The following is a 17,770-nucleotide window of genomic DNA, read 5'->3' as shown; positions in this document are numbered from 1 at the left end:
ATGGGCCATATGGCGATTATTGTAGAAAAATATTTCTTAAGATTTTGAAGATTTTGGATTAAAGTAAACTATTAAGATTATCGTAGAAATATATGGTATATACCTATTAGAAAAATATTCGTTTGATTATTCATTTACCCGTGTGTTTAATAGATAGATATTGTTGTTTTTAGAAACTAAGGTTGAATTGATTTTTTAATGGCATTAATATGTAATTAATTAATAAAATCAATTTTATTTCTAAAACGAACTCCCCAAATAATAGAGTAGGATATAGCTTTTTAAAAAACACTTTACATTTATTTATAAAAAAGCTTTTAATTTTCTTTGAATATAATTAATATTATATATATTTTTTAAAGTATACTAATTATATGACATAATTCCCCAAATTATGTAGCTCGACAACATCCAAAAATAAGTTACAAATTTATATCATTATTTTAATTTGATTTGAATAATATACCGTAGTAAAATTTAGAGAAGTGACTTTTGGTCAAGAACCCAAACTAATAATTACATAGTTTAGAAGAGATAAGTTTGTTAAATTAAACCCCTACAATATTTATCATTTTAATATATATCCTTCATGAAAATCACAACTTTTTATTAAAAATATCTATCAAAATTCTTATTCCTTTCTATTTTGTAAGTTTTCTTTTAAATTTTGAAAAAAAATAAATCTTCTGAATTTATGTTTTATTTTATAAAATATGTAGATTTGCGACTTTCTATTTTTTTTCTAAAGGATTTTGCTTATAAACAAATGCTTTTATCATTACTATGTTAGAAAACTTAGATTTCGAATCATGCCTTGTTCAATCCCTATAAATGGATTATTTTCAGTGAGAAAAACATAATTCATATTTCTTTCATCCCCATGTTTATTCTATATTTTTAGGGTATTTTCTTATAAAATATGTTATTTTATTTTATGGATGTTTGAGTACCAAATACATGTTTATTTATCTTATTGTGTTATATATTGAGAATGGATGGATTTAGGTACTAATAAATTAAAATTGTGTGTATTTTGTCAAATTTTGTGTGGATTCATTTGATCAATTATTTTATAATGAAATATAATAGCATAATTTTTTCTTTTGTATTGCATATTGTAATCTTTAAAGATTATTTGAAATGGTATTAAATATTATTTTCTAGCTTTAATGTCGACGAACCTTTAGAGTAATGCTTGCGGCGGTTTGACTGTTATAATTCCAAATATAATTCAAGTTATTTTATTTGAATGTAGTTGATTTTATTTCGCGAGATTTATTTGTAAGAAGAAAAGAATTTTAATCGATTATGGATGAAAGCCTAAAATTTGTAGAAGTACATGCTATTAAAAGGAATTTCATCCTTATTAATTGCTAGTGAACTTACTTTTTCAACTAAATACTCACCTTAATGCATTTTAATATTTTCATTAACGATGCATTTTGATCAAGATTTCTATTTCGATAATGATATTTTGCACCAAGAAGCAATTCACGTTTCTTTGATTCCGGCCTAGAATATATACCAAAACATGTTACTTTAATTGAATTGATTATTTGCAAATGTTAATCTTCATAGCAAATAAAAGCAATGCGTATAAAAACCGACATGATGTGTATTATTTGTCACGAAGATTTTGTTAATGAACAAATTATCTTGGATTTGTCATGCATTTATCTAATGTAGAATGTCTTGTTAAATGGATTGAAAAACATTATGTGTCGATGTTGTCACTTTAAGTTACATTCTTACATTCTTAAGTTAATTAAATAAGTATATTTGAATATTGAGAAAACTACAACAAAAGAGCTATAATAATTAAACTTTTGTCTCTGCTGACGTGGAGGGCGATTTCAAAAGCGATTAGGGTTTCTTTGCGTCTCGAGCAAGTATGGAGCCGCTGGTGGCTTCTCAGCCTCCGCCGGTGACTGGGGAGAAAGGTTTACTGCAGATCTCTGATCTAAGCGTGGTTGTTCACAAGCAAATCGATGGTCCTGAGAAGATTGTTGAGAGTCATCAGAAGGAGGATGGTTTGGGATCTAATAGTGACAGTTTGGTTTTAGGGAAGTCGATTTTAGGTGTTGGGGAGTCTCAGGAAGCTACTTCAGAGGCTAGTCGAGGAACGTCGCATGTAACAAAGAAATCTTGGTTGCAAGCGGCGCAAAAGCGGTCTTTCACAAAACAGAAGTTCGAAGTTGTAGAAGTCGATGGACAGGAAAAAGTGGTTGTACCAAAGGAGGTGTTTTTGGGTGCAAAACCACTTTGGGAAGATTTTTTGGTTGGGAATATTCTAAATTCAAAAGCACCGCATGTTGGCAAAATCCACATGATCGTGAATAAAATTTGGAGGCTGGGTGACAAGTCCACTTTAATAGACGTGTTGGAGGTTAATGAATCAACTGTTAAGTTTCGTGTTCGGAATGAAGCAATGAGACATAGAATTCTGAATAGGCGTATGTGGAATATCATGGGTCTTCCAATGATAATATCAAAATGGACTCCATACTCAGAGGATGTTCAACCGGCTTTGAAATCCATTCCGCTATGGGTTACTCTTTCAAACGTTCCGTTAACAATGTTTACAGACAAAGGGCTTGAGTTTCTCGCAAGTGTTGTAGGTAAACCGGTGCGCTTACATCCAAAAACAGAAGCATGTGAAAGTTTTGAGGAGGCTAAGATTTTAGTCGAAGCGGATTTGACAAAGGATCTACCAAAGGAGTATATCTTGTCCGGTGAAGAGGAAGGAGAGCTGGATGCTGTGATACACTATTCCTACCCTTGGCTTTCGCCACATTGTCAGGTTTGTAAGAAGTGGGGACATTTACGAGATTCATGTCTTCTGGAAAAGCAGAAGCCTACATCGACTCTGAACAATTCTCCAGTGTCTGAGAAGGAGCCACAAAAAATTGTTGTTGAGGAAGCGCATGTGTCAACAAAGGTGGTTGAGGAATTGTTTAACAATCTCCCATCTCAGTCTGGGGTGAGTGTTGCTCTGGAAACTAAGGTACAGTCCAATACAAAAACAGATCAAGGTTGGATATCTCCGCTGAAGACCACAAAGAGTCCGATGAAAAACAGTGAGGTTTTAAAATTTGGGGAAGTCTCATTATTATCGAATCCTTATGCTCCTCTTAGTGTTCAGGAGGACATAAGGGAGGACGAAATAGTTGTGACTACAACAAGTGAGATAAATGTTGTGGGACAAAGTATGGTAACAGAGAAAGCAGTGGAAACAGATTTTCAAACAAGTGACATTTCTGGGGTAGGTGGGAGAAACCGTTGCCCAAAGTCATCTCACCCGACAAGAAAACAACAGCCACGGGGATCAAAAACTGCTCACAAAGTGATCCCTCAGGGAAATACTCATTTGAAGAAAGAGCCTGTCCGGGATCAAGGCAATAAGATCCCTCCTCATCATCATTAATGTCGAGTTTTTTCTGGAATGTCAGGGGCTTAAATAAATCATCAAAGCATTCCGTTGTAAAAAAGTGGTTAGAAGGTCAAAAATTTCAGTTTGGTTGTTTGCTTGAAACAAGAATAAAGGAGAGTAAGATGTCTTGGGTGAGTAGTACGTTATTTTCGAATTGGTCACTTTTGACAAATTACGAATATAATAGCAGAGGACGTATTTGGGTTCTGTGGAGAGATAGTGTTCGGCTGACTCCTTTTTATAAAAGTGGTCAAATGATAACATGTGCAGCTAAGTTAGCAGAAAGTGATGAAGAATTCTTTTGCTCTTTTGTTTATGCCTCCAACTTCCCTGAGGAAAGAAAGGTGTTATGGGGTGAGTTGAGAGATCACTTTGACTCTCCAATCATTAGTAGCAAGCCTTGGTTAATTTATGGAGATTTTAATGAGATCTTAGACATGGCGGAACACTCTAGAGCTGAAGTTAATCCTGTCATACCGTCGGGTATGAGAGACTTTCAATCAGTGGTGAATTACTGCTCTTTTACCGATCAAACATCTCATGGTCCAGTTTATACGTGGTGTAATAAGAGAGAAAATGATCTCATCTTAAAGAAGTTGGATAGAGTTCTGGTCAATGAGAAATGGACGCAAACTTTTCCACAGTCATATAATGTGTTTGAGGCAGGGGGGTGCTCAGACCATTTGCGCTGTCGAATTAGTATTATTGCCACTGATGCGACTTTGCTAAGGAAGAGAAAGCCATTCAAGTTTGTTAACGTGATAGCGGATATGGTGGAGTTTAAACCAATGGTAGATAACTTCTGGAGGGAGACAGAACCGATTTTTTTATCTACATCATCTTTGTTTCGTTTCTCAAAGAAACTAAAGTTGCTTAAACCGAAAATTAGGAATCTCGCCAAGGACACAATGGGAAACTTGGTGGTCAAAGCAAGGGAAGCTTTTGAGCAGCTTTGTCAAAAGCAATAACAGAATCTGCAAAATCCTTCTCAAAGGAACATGGAAGAAGAAAATATTGCTTATAATCGATGGGATTTGGTTGCAGGTTTAGAGGAGAGATACCTTAAGCAAAAATCGAAAATTCACTGGCTGGATGTAGGGGATAAAAATAATAAGAGTTTTCACAGAGCAGTCAAGACTCGGGAAGCACAGAACTCAATTAGAGAGATCGAGTGTCCAAATGGGGTTGTCACGGCAAATGCAGAGGAGATAAAGATGGAAGCTGAGAGATTCTTTTGAGAGTTTTTGCAGCATGTTCCAAACGACTATGAGGGGATCACGGTTGAGGAATTACAAACTCTATTACCTTTTCGATGTTCTGAGCAGGACAATGCGATGCTTACGCGTCTAGTGTCAGGGGAGGAAATAAAAAAGGTGCTTTTCTCTATGCCAAACGATAAGTCGCCGGGCCCTGACGGCTATACTTCGGAATTCTTTAAGTCAACATGTGATATCATCGGTACTGAGTTCACTATAGCGATTCAATCCTTCTTTGTGAAAGGATTCTTACCAAAAGGTATCAACTCAACAATTTTAGCTTTGATCCCTAAGAAGCAAGAGGCTAAAGAAATGAAGGATTACCGACCCATCTCCTGTTGTAATGTGATCTACAAGGTCATTTCAAAAATAATTGCAAACCGTCTCAAGTTATTGCTCCCTAACTTCATAGCCAGCAACCAATCAGCTTTTGTGAAAGATCGTCTCCTTATTGAAAATTTGTTGTTAGCCACGGAGTTAGTGAAGGATTATCACAAGGACACCATTTCAGCTCGTTGTGCTATAAAAGTTGATATTTCGAAAGCGTTTGACTCTGTTCAATGCTCAATCCTACAGAATACGCTTAGTGCTATGAATTTCTCCCCGATCTTCATTCACTGGATCACCTTGTGTATCACTACTGCTTCTTTTTCGGTTCAAGTAAATGGCGAACTAGCGGGCTATTTTAATAGCACTCGTGGTCTCCGGCAGGGTTGTTCTCTATCACCATACTTATTTGCTATTAGTATGGATGTCCTCTCTAAAATGTTGGACAAGGCAGCAGGCGTAAAACAGTTTGGTTACCATCCTGGTTGCAAGAACATTGGACTAACGCATTTAAGTTTTGCAGATGATCCTAACTGATGGCAAGATTCGATCAATTGAGGGTGTGGTTAAAGTTTTCAATGAGTTTGCTGTTTGGTCCGGTTTAAAAATTAGTATGGAGAAATCTACTCTGTTTTTAGCCGGCTCTCCAGCAAACGGTCATCAACAAATTGCAGAGAATTTTCCTTTTGAAGTGGGTTCTCTTCCTGTTCGTTATCTCGGTCTTCCGCTTGTTACGAAACGTCTTTCAGCCGCAGATTACTCTCCACTCCTTGAGAAAATCAGGAAACGTATTGGCACTTGGACTGCAAGATTTCTCTCCTTTGTAGGTCGGTTTAACCTTATTAGTTCAGTTTTGTGGAGGTTGTGTAATTTCTGGCTGGCTGCTTTTCGGCTTCCACGAGAGTGTATTCGAGAAATAAATAAACTGTGTTCGTCGTTCCTGTGGTCGGGTCCGGATATGAATCGAAAGAAGGCAAAGGTGGTTTGGGAGGTGGTTTGTAAACCAAGGCAAGAGGGTGGACTGGGACTAAGGTGCTTAAAAGAGGCGAATGATGTTTGTTGTCTGAAGTTGATTTGGAAAATTGTCTCTCATGGTAATTCTTTGTGGGGTAAATGGATTGAGGCTAACTTACTAAAACGGAGATCTTTTTGGTCCATAAAGCATTCAAGTTCAGGATCATGGATATGGAGAAAGCTGCTTAAATATCGAGAAGTGGCGAGCTCGTTGTTTAAAGTAGAAGTGAAGAATGGACAAACGACCTCCTTTTGGCATGATCAGTGGTGTGCCTTGGGTCGTCTTTCTGATCTTGTAGGTGAACGTGGTGTTGTTGATATGGGTATTGGATGGCAAATGACGGTGGCAGAGGCGTGGGCTAATCGCCGGAGACGACGACACAGAGAAGATCTGCTTATGGATATAGAAAATGCACTTGTGTTGCATTGTGAGAATCAAAGGGAAGCAGCAGATATAGTGTTATGTAAAGGGGATAATGATATTTATAGAGCACATTTTTCTACAAAAGATACTTGGCATAATCTCAGAACCGGTTCACCCACGGTTAATTGGCATCGAGAAGTATGGTTCTCTCAAGGTACCCCTAAATACTCTTTCTGTGTTTGGTTGGCAGCTCACAACAGATTATCTACAAGGAACCGGACGATGCATTGGAATGTGGGAGCTCCAGGGCATTGTATTCTCTACAATAATACTCTAGAGACCCGAGATCATCTCTTCTTTGAATGCGGTTATTTTGCGGCCATATGGACAAATCTAGCAAGGAATATTTTTGGGTCTCATTTTTCAACGGATTGGCACACGAACATCGTCTATCTCTCATGCCGACGTAAACATGTAGAAGGGTTTCTAGCTCGGTATGTATTTCAGGTGGTTATATACGCAATCTGGAAAGAACGGAATGGGAGGATACATGGAGAGGATCTGAACCCTTTCTTCACTTCTGTTCAAGGGAGACAAGAGATATGACACTAGTCTTCAAACTTGGTTTGCTTCAAGAGTTTAATTTATTTAAATTAAATAGGATTGTAATTGATTTAGCTTAAACTCTCAAAAAATGCTGCACTTGATGTAAAACAGTTATTTTACTTTTGAATATAATTTAACACTAGATTCAAAAAAAAAAAAAAAAAAAAAGAGAAAACTACAACAAATACCAAATTTCCCCAATTTCTTTCAAAATCTACCACATTTACAATTTCCTTTCAACTCCTACCACATTTAGTCTTTGAAATTACCAATTTGCCTTTCTTATTTATCTTGCCTATTTATCTCTTCTATATTTATATTTCATCCCTATTTATTTTCCCTCTTTATTTATCTCTCTTCCCTCGAAATATGTGTGCTTTAACCAAGAAACATTATATCTCTTGAGATTAAACAATTAACTTTCGTTTTTGTCTCCATATCTTGTCCCCGATTGGAAATTCATCTATTGCGTGTAGATCTTGTCCCCGATTTCATCATCTTGCTCTACTATCATAAATCCCACATATTGTCCACCAATTATTCTCATTTAAGGGTTTCAGATTTTATTTATATTTTTTACCATCTATTTTGGTCCACAGATTAGTTGACCATTATTGTCTTCACCGACCTAGATTATTAAATTTTTTCTCATTCTATTCCAAAATAACAAAATATCCAGTTATAACATATTATCTTGTTCAACATTCGATCTGAATTTATCCTGATCTAATTCTATTACTCATTCAATCTGAACTTGTCCCCATATAACATATTATTTAAATTTATTATATGCAATTGAAAACGTGTAGGTGAAGACAACAACACTCAACTAATCTGTGGACCAAAATAGATGGTGAAAAATCTAAATAAAATTCGAAACCCTTAAATGAGAACAATTGGTGGACAAAATTTGGGATTCATGATAATAGCGCAAGATGATGAAATCGAGGACATCATAACTACATTGAAAGGATATATTGCGGGTGACTTTTGATTTCGTGGTATTGACATGCCTTTATTTGATTTGGAGGTTTGACTTGCAAAAAATAAAAATTACTTTGAGTGGTTTTTTGCATAAAACCTTTTGATATATTATATGAGATTTAAAGACATTGAAATATGTCTTTGAAATCAATAATAGAAAGATGTTTAGCGGAAGTGACTGCAGCCTTCATGATAAGATGATAAACTCAAGAGGAACAATTGCTATTATGCCACCTTCTCGCAAAACTTATTCTATTTTGCCATCCCTTCTATTTTAGAAATTAAATTTAAAGAAATTTAATCAATAATTATGAAAAGACTAAAACCCCTTAACCTAATCTAGTTTTTACGTATTCTTATCCTTTCTTTTGCCAATCCAATAACATATCTACACTTCTTTCTTTTTTTTCATGCCTCCTTCTTCTTCTCTTCTTCTTCTTCTTCTTTTTTTTTGATTATTTTAGATTTCTCGTCTTCTCCATCATCTTCACAATGAAACTCTAGATCTCTTATTTTCCATAGATATTTTATTTTCCATCAATCTCTCTTTGCGTTTCTTCATATATCTCTCTTCATGTTTCTTTTCCATTGATTTCTAAGATTCACAAAGCATAGATCTCTATTCATGCTTCTTCTCTATGAATATCTCTTCATGATTTTCTCCTTTGTAATGCGAAATCGTTTGGTGAAACAAAGAACACAGTCTACAAACTTCTAGGAAGAAAGGTGACGGGAGAAACAATAAACAAGTTAAGAAGAGGCGAATTAAAGAGGGTGGCGGTGTTAGGGTTTTGAATTAAAATTTCTTTTTTTTCAGTAAAACCATTTGTACCAGTTGTTCTTATTTATATGTAAATTATATCAGTTGTACTATTATCGTTTAGTAATACTGTAATACCATTTGTTCCACTTGTCCCATAATCTATCGTTTGAACCAGTTGTACTATCATCTCTTAGTTGTACCAATCGTAAGTAATTTCATTAAGAGTATTTTTGGTATATCACATTTACAGTAGCACTTTGAATAACTAGTGGCACGCTGTTTGTACCGAGGTTGTAACAATGAATAAGTAAGGGATTTTCGGGAAGACGAAGTATCTTTTATTAGCTGACGAACGAGAAGGGTAAACAACAGGCCGGTTGAATAGTTACAAGTGATTTCTATCGATCGGCAACGTAACACGACTTGAATTGAGAAAAAAACGAACCGTGAACTAAAACGAACCGAGAACAAAACGAACTGAGAACAAAACGAACCGAAGACAAAACGAACCGAGAACAAAAACGAACCGAAAGACAAAGAGTTTTAGTCCGAATATTGCTCTGATTCTCTGGGTATTATCTTCTGTGTCACTATTTCGCCAATAGTGCATTATTTATAGGACAAGCCTCTTAACCTAAAGATTCTTCTGCTCCTCCTGTAAATTACCGTTTTGCCCCTTGCGTTTAATAGGCTAAATTGTTGGAGACAACAAGCCCATTAAACACTTAAGTCTCTGTTTGGGCCAAATGATATGTTGAGGGTGAAGCTCATGTCCAACAATAAGCCCCCCCCCCTTAGTTCATCAGGCGAGAATTTTGTAGAGTCTGGTGAGCGGATTTCTTGAATCGGAATATGTCGATTTGGCCTAAACGAAAATTACACCGTAGATGTAAAATATTATATATTTTTTATTTCTACGCTTTGCGCGCGTTTTCCTAGGAGTGCGGAACTCCGGTGATTTTACGCCGTGGATACGCTTTTAGCAGAGTGCAGAACTCTTTCCGGTGGATAATATTCCAAGGATTTTACTGTGCATAATTTTTCCCTATATATATGTCTCCTCTTTTTTACTCTTTACCTTCTCACCGCATCATTTCACCAAAACGGTAAATAAATTCTCTCTCCCTTATCTCTTTATTTTCTCTTGTTCACGCTTCCTTGGTTGTGGTTCGTCGAGAACGTCTTGGTTCGGCGAAGAGAGAAGCTTGAATCGAACTGGTTCGGTGAGAAGAGAAGAAAGAGCTGGTTCGTGAGTTGAGGAGGAAGAGACGGTTCGTAAGAAGAGGAAGAAGAGCTGGTTCGGCAATTGAGGAGGAAGAGCTCGTTCGGCATTTGAGAGGAGATAGAGCTGGTTCGGTTTGAGGAAGAGATCCGGTTCGGTGAAGAGGAAGAAAAGATCCGGTTCGGTTTGGAAGAAGAGATCCGGTTCGGTGAAGAGGAAGAAAAGATTCATTTCGGTTTGGAAGGAGAGATCCGGTTTAGCAAGAGAAAGAGATCTTCGGTTCGGTAGAGGAAGAGGAGCTCCGGTTCGACGAGAGAAAGAGATCTTCGGTTCGGTAGAGGAAGAAGAAATTCGGTTCAGCAAGAGAAAGAGATCTTCGGTTCGGTAGAGGAAGAAGAGCTTTGGTTCGGCGAGAGAAAGAGATCTTCGGTTCGGTAGAGGAAGAAGAAATTCGGTTCAGCAAGAGAGGAGACTACGGTTCGGTGAGGAACCGGTTTGGTTTAGAGGTTGGAGCTTGCCGGTTCAGCCAAAGAATCCGGTTTGGGACGATGGACTGTGGTTGGTGTGACTTGAATGGTTATGGGACCAACCAGGATGCTTATCGTGGAATAAATGACGGGTTGCCGGTTGATGATTTTGGAGGACGTGATTTAGTCTAGTATTCTGGCGAAGTCGACGATGGAAATTTGGGAGACATTGAGCGTTTTCTAGAGGCAAATCTTGTGGTTACCACTCATGGTATCTGAAAAACTTTGAGTCAGCTTGAAAATTACCGTAGAGAGATGGAATCTAGAGAAGTTGATGAAGATGACATCGTTGTTTACACTCCACATAGATCTATTGTCGTAGGACTTCGCTCTCTAAGATGGACTCCGCTTGGTGATGAGTCGGTGGTCGTTCCTGATCCGCGGGATGATGGATCAACGTTATGCACTAGAAAGAGATTGACTCACTTGATTGATCAATCCATTTTTCCCGATGGTTTGACGGTAATGGTGCCAGAAAAGCATCAACGTCCTTGGAAACTTCCTTAGGGATTCTTCTGTATGTACGAAGGTTACTTTACAGACGCTGGGCTTCGTTTTCCTCTCCCCGATTTTCTCGTACGATACTGTCTTCGACGGAGGATTGCGTTTTCCCAGCTCGCTCTTGCTGCGGTTTGCAATGCAGTTGGCTTGATGATGTTGGGAGCCGACCGTGAAGTTGAGGTTGATGCCGGCCTTTTGGAAGAGGCTACGACCTTTGCTGCCCCAAAAGATAATCCGGGATTATGTCAAGTGAACGCTAGACCTAACCATAAGTTGGTAAAAGGGATGAAGAGTAAAGTTCCGGATTGGCGGCTCTACTTCTTTTTCGTTGAGTTATCCGAGATTTCTGTTTCGGATCTTGACGTTTTGTTCTTTTTTGCGAGTGGAATATGTTTCCTGGTAGATCTTTTTAGTTATGCTCATGTGACTGTCGTGAATGTTGCTTTCTTACCGCGTTTAGTTTTGTTTGCAGCGCACGATTTTCAACCTCGAGGAACTTTTGGAGGGATATCTGCGAGTCTTGCAGCTGTTAGGACGAGAAAACCTTTGCATTGGCCAGACGTTATCGACTCGTTTGAAACTCGTAAGTTCTTTGAAAATCTTGTTCGTTTGTCAATTTGTCTCGATATGTTTTTTTTATGGAGATTGTTTTGCAGATTCACCGTCAACTTCAGAGATGGGAAAAGCTAGCCATTAGTTTCCGATTTACGCTGATACGTTCGGGAAGGTAGTTCAGTAGCGATGGATGTCGATGTTCCCGCTGTTGTAACCAACCGCAACAGGTGGTGGCGAAGGTTTTAGAGAGTGGCGAGATCGAGACTAACCAACAGATTACTAACGAGGATAGGGCGACACAACTTTCAGATGCTCGAGTTGGGAAGAAAGCTTCGGGTTCTGATAGCGAGGATAGGGCGATGCGGCTCTTAGACGCTCGTGCCAGGAAGATAGCTTCAAATTCTGTTACCGAGGATGGAGCTATTTTCCGTGAGCCGTTGAGTGTTCATGCTTCCCCGCGCAGTAAGGTTTCTCATGGAGGTAGTTCAAGAGATTCTTTTCCCGTCGTCCATGAGAGAGGCTCAACTCAGGATATTCGGGAGGTAGATCATTCCTTTTCATTCAACTATGATAGGAAGGGTTATCCGTTTTCGGACAGCAGGAGTTATTGCGGTGAGTTTGCTAGAAAAGTTAACGGGTTGTCTCGTGAGAACCCTCCGGTTGAATCCCCTATAGCGAAGAATCTCTACCAGACTTGGGCTTGTAAGGAGGTTCAGGTACGTCTATCTTTTTATTTACTTTGTCACGTTTATCGTTTTCTGTTATGATAACTTTTCGTTCTCTTTCTCCTATTATCAGTCGATTGCCACCGGAAACGCGTTATACAACTTTCTCGAGGAACAGGCGAGAGAGGCAAGGGAGGAAATGGTGGCCGTTGAGGCAAAACGAAAGATCGCTGAATTTACTGCAGCAACTCGTTTGCGTAACCTGAACTCAGAGAAAGGAAGGATTGAGGGTTTCGAGAAGCAAATCTTGGAACTCTCTGAAAGTCTCAAAAAGTCGGACTCTTTTGGTCGAGCTGAGCAATCAAGGTTGAGAAGTTCCCGTGACGATGCCCTTCGCACTACTCGTTCCGAACGGAGCCGCTTTAAAGATGACATTGCTCTTTATAAAGCCAGGATCGATCGGTTACGGAAGCATATCCTTGACAAACGCGTTGCGGACGAACCTCTTTTCATGCAATGTCAGGTCGCGGGTTCTCGGAAACTCTTGAAGAAGTTGATCACAAACGGTTTGGCAGTCCCCGGAGAGACTATGTGCGAGCTTAAGGTTGACAAAAATAAGTGGGGCAAAGTGGTTGATGACCTTGCGATTACCGATCTTCTTGACGATGACCTCGTGGCCTTTCCAGAGGTTGAGGATGAGGCAGCGATGACGACGGCTGAGGGCGAAGCGAGGATTGGTGGTACTTAGGTCGTTGTGACCTTCCGAAGCGACAAGAGGATGGGGGTTGCTTTTATGCTGTTTTTTTTATCTCTTTCGGTATTGTAAACTTTGTTCGACGTTTTGGCTTTTGTGGCTTTGTCGGATCGGCGTTATGTATGATTAGCCCTTTGTTGGGTTTGCGTTGTATTTCGGATGTTTGTGTGGACTTTGACTATCGCGCTATTTGACGACTCTCTTTATTGATGATGTTTGTGGTTTATTCTTCGTTTAGCATACTTGATATTGTATTTGTGACTGTCTTATTGTATTCATTAGGCGCGAGCTGCAGCTCGGTTAATCCTATTCATATGCTCGGTTTATCTTTGAGTTTTCATGCAAGGTTGATCTCGGCTAACATTTGGCGAAATGTCCTTGGCGTTTTAAACTTGGTTTTGAAACACATTATGTATATGTTTTAGCCGAAACAACAAGCTTAGTGTTCAGTAGACAAGACGGACTCATCGTACCTGATAGGTGCGGTTCTGGTGTCCGGCTTATCCTGTATATGCTCTAAGGTCGGCAAGAACGTGCAAGCCAGAACTTGGCTTATTATGATTCCGCCGCCTGCTGGCTAATGCGAGGCTGTCTCAGCTTTTATTCTCTACCTAAGTAAAGATGTGGATTATTTCGCCACTGCATTCATGTGGAACGCGAAGAGCTGCCTACGTACCCTTAGGAAGGTATCAAGCCATCCGTAGTTCGTTGTGTTTTTTTTTTTTTTTTTTTTTTTTTGAAGATGAGACGCGGAAATGATAAGACGTGGTGGTGATAGTGTGTCGCGGTAGCGATGCACATCAGTGTTAATAGTAATAGCGTTTAAAGTTGGACGAGTTCCAGGAGCGAGGAATTGAAGTCCCGTCCATAGTCAACAATTGATAAACGTCGAGTTTAACGACTTTGAAGATTAGATAAGGGCCTTCCCAGTGAGCTCCAAGCTTGCCAGCATTGATTTCAGCGGTATTTTCAAACACCTTGCGTAGAACGAGATCTCATTCGACAAAGTAGCGGGATTTTACCTTCTTGTTGTAAAATTTTGCTGCAGCCTGCTGGTAGTTCTAGATGCGAAGGAGAGCCAGGTCACGTTGTTCTTCGACGGTGTCGAGGTTGGCAAGGAGCATCTTGTCGTTGAGAGCAGAATTGTGGACAAGCATAGAACGTCAGATCGTGGGGAGGCCGACTTCAGACGGTGCCATAGCCTCCATACCGTAAGCAAGGGAGAATGGTGTTTGACCGGTAGATCGCCGAGGAGAAGTACGGTGTGACCACAAGACACTGTCGAGTTCGTCTGCCCATGCACCCTTATTTTCTTCAAGGCGCTTCTTTAGTCCATAAATGATAGTTTTGTTTGTGGCCTCAGCCTGTCCGTTGCCTTGCGGGTATCGAGGTGTAGACGTACTCAGCCGGATTCTCCATTTTGCACAGAAACCCTCGAATTGAAGTGAAGTGAACTGAGAGCCATTATCGGTAATAATTTCGTACGGAAGCCCGTGGCGGCAAATAATGTTCTTCCAAAAAAAATTCTGGACGTCTTTCGATTGGATCCGGGCATATGATTCCGCCTCGGCCCACTTGGTGAAATAGTCGATCATGACGAGAAGGTATTTCTTTTGGCGGGACGCATGAAGAGGTCCGACGATGTCCATCGCCCAACGCATGAATGGGTAAGGAGGCGCAATAGTATGCAACAGTTCCGTCGGTGCGTGAATAATAGGCGCGTGCCTTTGACACTTTTTGCATTTGGCGACAAACTTACTGCAATCAGAGAGTATGGTGGGCCAATAATGGGCATGTTTGCGTATGCGAAGTGCCAAAGCACGACCTCCTGAATGGTTCCCACCAGCGCCTTCGTGAATTTCACGCATAACTTGTAAGGTTTCGTCACCGGCAAGACATGAGAAAAGTACCCCAGCAGCGTTCCAACGATGAAGATTGCCATCCAACAATGTACTGCGCGCTGCGGGCACGTAACCGTCGGGCGGCCCACTTATCCGTCGGGATTGTGCCATCTGCGATATAGTTTCGTATTTCATCGCGCCGATCCTGAACAACGAGATCGTCCGTCTGGTGTGGGAACGTAGGTTCGGTTGGGGGCGATTGGGCAGGCTGTGTTATCTGATAATAGGTTTTTTAGTCAATTATCCTAAAACACCAATCATGTCGTTGTACTATTTTAGGTTGTCAATCCAAATGGGTGTGATGCTAACAATCAAGATGTGATCAGAAGTCACTAAGTCAAGCCAAGCATAACATGTTTTGGTGTGTTCTAGCAGTCCGAAGTGAACATGCAGAAAACAGAAAATCAAACAGAAACAGTAAAACACTCGACCAACACAGGTCTTTGCAGAGCACTGGGTGAGGTCGAGTGACAGGTCGAGTAACAGACAGAAAATGAAACAGGGATACTCGACTGCACAGTCTGTTGCCAGACAACTGGGTGGTCGAGTACGAGGTCGAGTAATAGTAAAGAATTGCAGAAACTAAGCAACAGATGACAGGATGCAGTAAACAGCAGTAAAGTAAACAATAAAATCAATCAGACAAAGAATTCCTAAGGATGGGGTAATTGAGTAGTTTCGTTTCCTCAGTTTACAGGTGATTGACATGCTCAATAAATTAACCATAGACAACAAGTTCATTAACCAAATCTAAGTGCCACCGCAACAGAGAATCTCAAGCTAACCTAGTCCCAGACTCAATCACCATTGAAGAGAGCTAACCTAACAAGCATTACGAAATAACAAGTTAAAGCCAAAACGCTCCCTGCAACCAATACCTTGGTACAGGGTCACGAATCTCTGGAATTAGTGGTTCAGACATTTCATCGAACACCTTTTGGGCGCGGAAATGTCTGGGCTCAAATTCCAGTTGATCAGAAAGCAATAGGCATTAAGAACAACTAATTGAGAAGGGATTTATCAATCAATACTCAATCACCTAGCATACTGAGAATTCTACACTACTCTAACCCATCCTCAGAAACCTATTCACTACTCAGACATCATAACAGAAAGCATAAACGTTGAACAGGTTGAAGACATGATAACAGCAGTGTAACAGCAGGATGATAACAGAATGAACAACAGTATACTGAATACTGAATAGATAAAGAGAAATCTGGATTACAAAAAGTCTAGAACACAAGTTCTGCGGAAATAAAACTAGGTAAAAACTTCTTTTGCGAAAATGTGAAGTACATGCTACTTATAGCCAAATATCCCGAAACCCTAATACTCAAAACGACGAAGTATTGGGACGGGTTAAGAACTGTACTCGACCCATCTGGTCGAGTGAGAGGTCGAGTGAATAACTGGAGTCTTCTTTTCTTCCTTGTGCTCGAGTGTCTGGTTAAGTGCGGAATGAAGAAGGCTCTGAAGCTTGTGATCGAGTATGCAGTCGAGTGGTGTGATGGCGATACTCGACCTCTAGGTAGAATGATGAGGTCGAGTAGTGGTCTGGCAGTGAAGGTGAAGGCACTCGACCTGGGGGTCGAGTGATGTGATCGAGTGGTGTCAGAAGATACTCGACTTCTAGGTTGAGTGACGAGGTCGAGTGGTGGTCTGATGATGGAGGTGAAGGCACTCGACCTCGTGGTCGAGTGGTGAAGTGAAGTGGTGATGTCCTTTGCTCGACATGGGGGTCGAGTGGTCTCTTGAGATCTTGAAGCTCCTACTCGACCTCTTGGTCGAGTGGTTTGTCGTGATCAGGTCCGCTTCTTCCAGATAGCTCGTCAACAGCTCCAAATCACCTGAAATCAACGCAAATATGCAACATGCATGAAAAACTATCCTAAACATGCAAAGTGATGACAAATGATGTGAAATGGTATAAAACAGTGATGATATGATGCTAAAATGATGACAAATGGATGCTCAAAACATGCAAAATACACACTTATCATCTCCCCCAAACTTAGTCTTTGCTTGCCCTCAAGCAAACAATCAAGAACAAGCTGGAAGTGAGGTTTGAAAGCGGGGACTGAGAGCCAAAACACCAGATAGACCAGATGAAATCAATGACCAAGTTGAAAGTTCTAAGCTGCAAGATCGAATTCTACTTAAAAACGTTAGCCATGCCTCATCAATCAATCAATCCGACTCATATGCTCGACCTACACAAGTTTTCAAATCTACCAATCCCTTTAACATTCATTAGTTCTGGAACGTGAATCAAGCAATGCATCATCAAAGAACTCATTTGGCTAAGGTAAAAGGTCAAGAGACAAAGATGGTCCCTTACAGAATAGGCTTCAGTAACAGGTATCTCTCAAAAAATGATTAAGCTTTAGTAGAATGCTAAAGGTAAGTCCCAAGCTATGCATACAGTGATAAGATCCTATCTACCCAGAGTACATCAAATGAAGCTCTAATGGTAATCCCATCTCCAATCCCAATACAAGAACTAAACTCTACCCTTTGCATTCATGAATCTTTTAAGCCATTTTTCTAATCATTCTTTTCTTTTCTCTTAACTCTAGGAGAAGCTTTCTCAACACTTTGATATATCTAGCGGATTTGGATTTCTTTAACAACTAAGGTTCCTGTTTTTAACATTTTAAAACCAAGGGCTTTTGCCCATCTTCAATAGCTAACAAGAACTCTTTCTTTTCTTTACAAATCCCAAAACCTGTACTAGACTTTTTCTGCTTCTTTAGCTTACTTCACCTAGAGTCTTCTACCTTTTCTTACCAATGAATCATTTTTCTTTTAAACACATCCCAACCCAAAATATAAGTGCCCACCTAGTCCTATCTAGTCCGAAAAATGCGAACTAGAACTACATGAGACACTATCTCTGTC

General features: G+C 39.8%; 4 pseudogenes across 5 annotated transcripts; 3 read left to right on the top strand and 1 right to left on the bottom strand.

The window, feature by feature from the left end:
* Positions 1-1,891: 1,891 nt before the first annotated feature.
* On the top strand, positions 1,892-3,424 carry AT3G43320 (annotated as a pseudogene; the record flags this gene model as incomplete). The annotated part of the gene is made up of 1 exon: positions 1,892-3,424.
* Positions 3,425-3,841: 417 nt separating this feature from the next.
* AT3G43315 lies at positions 3,842-7,048 on the top strand (annotated as a pseudogene; the record flags this gene model as incomplete). Its single annotated transcript has 1 exon — positions 3,842-7,048.
* A 4,052-nt stretch (positions 7,049-11,100) lies between these two features.
* AT3G43310 lies at positions 11,101-13,194 on the top strand (annotated as a pseudogene). 2 transcript variants are annotated; one of them is made up of 4 exons: positions 11,101-11,393; positions 11,467-11,577; positions 11,651-12,265; positions 12,348-13,194. The 2 variants fall into 2 exon arrangements; another variant differs by having other exon boundaries at positions 11,101-11,577.
* Positions 13,195-13,780: 586 nt separating this feature from the next.
* On the bottom strand, positions 13,781-16,749 carry AT3G43307 (annotated as a pseudogene; the record flags this gene model as incomplete). The annotated part of the gene is made up of 1 exon: positions 13,781-16,749.
* Positions 16,750-17,770: the final 1,021 nt, after the last annotated feature.

This window comes from Arabidopsis thaliana, chromosome 3 (genome assembly GCF_000001735.4).
Source record: "Arabidopsis thaliana chromosome 3, partial sequence".
Classification (NCBI taxonomy): Eukaryota; Viridiplantae; Streptophyta; class Magnoliopsida; order Brassicales; family Brassicaceae; genus Arabidopsis; species Arabidopsis thaliana.
The sequence above is the reverse complement of the archived record's forward strand: the minus strand, read 5'-3'. Positions and strand labels throughout refer to the sequence as shown.